Genomic DNA, 4,635 nt, shown 5'->3' with positions numbered 1-4,635 from the left:
CTTCCAAAAAAGGGCTAGTCATTCATAGGATCGAGGTATAGACTTGGCGAGCCGCTTAAGTACGTGATCAGAATTAAAGCCAAATGCTGCTTCGTGTTGCTGCTGTTGGTCTTCACTTTCATTAGTTTTCCCACTGCTCCGTCATGGTTGGGAGCTCTGAATCATCCTTTTTTTCACTCCCTAACGCATTTTTCTCCCCAAGGAGAGGCTACATTTAAAAGCTACTTAGTTTCCTCACAAATGCATTGGTCAGTAAAATGGAGTTATGATGCTTGGAACCACACAAATGACACCAGTCTTACAGATCTGGACTATTTCTGAACATGTGTTCATCGTGTGCAGATGTCATCGGGATACGGATCATCTGCACCTCGTGCTCTGACGAGACGATCAGCTGAGACAGGGACGAGCTCTAAAAGAAAAAAAAGGTACAACGTCAAGGTTTTGTTTTGTTGTTGGTTTTTGTGGTACGCCTATGCAAAGCTTGCTTCCCTCCGTCTGTTTTCTCTTCCTGCAAGCACAGTCTTCTGTTTCTGTGCGCTTGCTGTGAAAGGGTGCTGTGAAAATAATGTTGGACTAGAAGAGGAAAGGAACCGTTTGTAAGAGTTGGGATGTTCGGGAGAAACAGGCTTTGTTTTCACGATAAAAGCTTTATGCTTTTTCAGTCAGTCAGTGTTTAAAATGCCTTACAGGAGCACTCGAACACCTTAGTGAGATACTAGCATCTGTGCTAAAAGCAATCAAGGTCAAAGAAACGGCGTGGATAACACGGGACAAATCGGCGTCGCTTCGGTGCGTTTTCCAGGCTTTCCCGAGAAGCGGTAGCAGCCTCGTAACTAGCGACAGAGAGTCCTGATGTGGTTTTGGTGAGTTACTGCTTTTATCACGTCCTTTTTCCTTAACCTGCAGTGCGGCGGCGGGTCAGGGCCGAGGTCATCGGTGAGGCGAGCGAGTCCCCTCGGCGGATGGGGCGGTGTCTCCTGCCCGCTGGCCGCTCGGGGGTGGCGGGACGGGAAGCTTCAAACTGCTCGCTGCGGCAGGCTCCCGGTCTGCTGGAGCCCTGTAGCCCCAGGTCACCCCCAAGCCCAGTCGGCAAGCTGGCCTTTGATGCGTCTCCAGAAGCCCCTGCAGAAGGAGAGGATGCGGCCAGGGGCAAGCTACGGTACTATCGGTCGCTGCTTTTTCTTTCTCTCTTCCAGAGGCTGCACTGAGGATGCGGTTGTCTGTTCCTGCCTTGGGGATGCCGTTGATGGCACCCGCTTCAGGCTTGCGTGGGTTGTCTCTGCCCGGCTTCGCTTTCCTCGCAGCGTTGGGGCAAAAAGGGTCTGGTGGAGCACTTACTGGATGTGGACAGGGGCTGCCGCGGCTGAAGCTGGAGAGGCCAGAGAAAGGTAAAGAAGATGACATTGAAGGCCATGTGGCCAGCAGCTGCCTCCTGCTGCAGGCGAGAAAGAGCTTGCTTTTCCAGGTGAGGAAGGATCCCTCTTCGTAGTCCACAGCAGGCCAGGCCGCCAACACGGACCGCAGGGTCTGTGTGCGTCATCAATGGCGCGGTACGGCCACGTAGTGCACGAGCGAGCGAGGCTACTTGTGTAGGAAGCCTCGTCTCGTCAGAGCTGTGAGATACCCACGTATTCTTTTAGGTGGAGGACAGCAAAGCGACCGGAGTTACAGAAGAGGAAGGGAGGAGAGAAGGAGAAAGAAGCGTCTGAACTGTCAAATTCTCCCGGCAGCGCCGAGATCGAGAGCTGAGGTGAGTCCCAGGCGCTCAGGGCACTGTCTTCCCTCTTATGCATCCTGGGCCCTCCCAGCCTCTCCCCTGGTCACCTCTGTTTCCCACGCTGCAGTGTTTTTCTTTGTTTTGTTCCCCTGTACCTCTTCCTCTATTCTTGTGTCCTGCTCCGTCTCCCTCTTTTTTTTCATTCTCTGTCTCTGTTCTGTAGCCCATCGCGGTTTTTTCCTTTTCTATCTCTTTGTCCTGATCTGCATTTGTTTCTTTTTTCCCCACAATTTCTCTGGTCTGTTCTCTGGCTTTCTTTTGCTCTCTGCGCCTGTACGTGCAGCGCCGTGTCCCTGCCTTCCTTCCTCTATCTCTCCTTTCCTGCCTCCCTATCTCTTTCTGTCCTTCTGTCTCTTTCTCTCTCCTTCGTCCTGTCCTTCCTTCCCCCTGCCCCCCCGCCTCTGTCCTGCTGTTTGTCACTGGTTTTTCTTTCTGCCACTCTCTGCCTGGGTTTTGTCACTCTCTCTCTCTCTTTCCTTCAACCTGTTTTTTCCTGTCTCTATTCGTCTGCCTCTAATGCTTCTTTCTCTATCTTTTAGTCCTGCTCTGTTCTGCTGCCCATCTCTGTCCAGTTCCCTTTCTGTTTTTTTTCCTCTCTTGGTTACTCTGCTTTTCTTCCTGTCCCTATTTTTTTTCTCTCTCTATTCCTCTGTCCTGCTCTGTGTTCCCTCCCTCTCACTCCCGCAGTGTCCTGGTAATATGCAGTCCTCCTGTGTGTTACCAGACCTTCTCCCTGTTCATTTTTTCCTCTTGCTCTATTGCTCTGTCCTGCTCCCTAGAAGTATTTTTTTAATTCTCTGTATTTTTGTTCTTCGGCCCATCACTATTTTTTTGTTCTCCATCTCTCTGTCTCCTGCTCCCCATTCTCCTCTTTCTCTCTCTCATTCTTTTCTTTTCCCTGTACCTATGCTTTCTTTTATCCTTGCATCCCACTCCTTCCCCCCCTCCGTCTCCCTCTGTCACGCTGTCTCGCTCCCTATCCCTCTTTTTTTATTTCTACTCTTGTGACGTGTGTGTCCCCCAACCCTTCCTTTTACGTGTCCCGGTCTTTCTCTCTACATCCTTCTATCATTCTCCTTCTCTTGCTGTTCTTGCTCTTTTTCTTACTTTTTCTCTAACCTGCTGCCCATCACTATTTTTCCTCCTGCATCCCTTTGTCCTGCTCCCTGTACTTGTCAGTCTTTCCCTTTGTTCTGCCTCCAGTCTTTCTCTGTTTTCTCCATCTCTGTCCTTTTCCCTGTACCTTTTTCCGTCTGCTTCTCAGTTCTTCTCTGTCATCTTATTTTTCTCTTTCTGCCATCCCTCTCTTTTTCTCTGTGACCCTCTGTGCTGTTCCCTTTCTTTTCTTTCTCCAATTATCTGCTGCCTTACCTGTCCCTCTCTCTCTGTCTCTCTTCCTCTGTCCTGCTCCCTGGCCCTATTTTTTATTGCTTCACTTCTCTGTCCCGTTCTCTGTCTTTTTTCTGTTATCTCTTTGTCATCCATCCTCCCCCTAACTTTTTGTCTGTATATGTCCATACCACTGCCTGTTTGCATCGTTTCTCGCTATATACCCCTGCCCAGCATGATTCTCCTTTGTCCTGCTTCCTGGCCTTTTTTCTCATCCTGCAGCGCTGGTTTTTCTTTCTCCCTCTCTTTATCCTGATCTCTCTCTCTCTCTTTTCCCCTCAGTCCTTCTGGTGTGTTCACTATGTTTTTTCCTCTCTCTCTCTTTCCTTATTTCTATCATTCAATTTTTCTCTCAAGCCGTCTGTTCTGCACCCTGCTCATAATTTTCTTCCTGTTTTCCTCTGTCCTACTCCTGCGTGTAGCGCGCGAGCGAGGCTATGCGTCTAGGAAGCTTTGTCTCGTAAGACCTGTGAGACACCCATGTATTCTCTTAGGTGGAGGACAGCCAAGCGACCGAAGTTACAGAAAAGGAAAGGAGGAGAGAAGGAGAAGGAAGCGTCTGAACTGTCAAATTCTCCCGGCAGCACTGACAGCGAGAGCTGCAGTGAGTCCTGGTTCCTCCGCGCCCCTCACCTGGTCCCCTCCCTTTCCCACTGTGCTGCGATTTTTTTTTTTTGCTCCCCTGTACCTCCTTTTTCCATCTCGTTCTGAGCGGCTCCCTGTTCCCATGTTTTAGGTCCTCCCTCTCTCTGCCCTGTAGCCTGTGGCTATTTTTTCCTTCTCCGTCTCTCTCTGTCTGGCTCCCGGCCACTATTTTTGCGTTCTTCCCTATTTGTCCTGTAGTTAGTGTGTCGGTATTGTTGCTGTCTCTGTCTCTCTCTGTCCAGCTCCCTGTCCCTCGGGCGCTTCTTTCCTTTCTCCGTCCCTCTCTGTTCGTCTCGCTGTCCCCACTTTTAAACTCTCCTCTCCTTTGCCCGGTAGCCCACTGCCGTTTTTTTCTTTCTCTGTCTGTCTGTCCCACTCCCTGTCTGTAATTTTTAATGCCTCCTTCTCTCTCTGGAAGTCTGTCAGGAGTTTTCCTTTTCTCAGTCTCTCTGTCCTGTTCCCTCTCCCTGTTTTTTAATTCCTTCCTCTCTGCCCTGTTACCCATCACCATTTTCATTTTCTCTGTCTCTCTCGGTCCGCTCAAGATCCTGATTTTCTAAATTCCTCGCTTTCTGCCCTGTAGCCCGTCACTTGTGAAGTTCCCTTTCTCCGCCTCTTTCCGTCCGGGTCCCGGCCCCTCTTTTGTACTTCGTCTGTCTGTACCCTGTGGCCTGTTGCGTTCTCCCTCTTATTTCTCAGTCTCTCTTTCTGGCTCCCCACCCCTGTTTTTTCATTCCTCCCTCTCTGCCCTAGAGCCCATCGGTCTCTTTTCTTTCTCTGTCTCTCTCTTTCCAGTTCCCAGGACCTGTTTTTCAATTTTG

The 4,635-nt window shown here is 50.1% G+C and overlaps 1 long non-coding RNA gene across 1 annotated transcript; it reads left to right on the top strand.

Moving 5' to 3' along the window:
* Positions 1-219: 219 nt before the first annotated feature.
* Positions 220-4,629, top strand: LOC142076731 (uncharacterized). The gene is made up of 4 exons (XR_012671295.1): positions 220-428; positions 693-866; positions 1,200-1,468; positions 1,644-4,629. It is a non-coding gene; the product is annotated as an uncharacterized LOC142076731 (long non-coding RNA).
* Positions 4,630-4,635: the final 6 nt, after the last annotated feature.

This window comes from Calonectris borealis, unplaced genomic scaffold (genome assembly GCF_964195595.1).
Source record: "Calonectris borealis unplaced genomic scaffold, bCalBor7.hap1.2 HAP1_SCAFFOLD_100, whole genome shotgun sequence".
Lineage (NCBI taxonomy): Eukaryota > Metazoa > Chordata > Aves > Procellariiformes > Procellariidae > Calonectris > Calonectris borealis.
The sequence above is the reverse complement of the archived record's forward strand: the minus strand, read 5'-3'. Positions and strand labels throughout refer to the sequence as shown.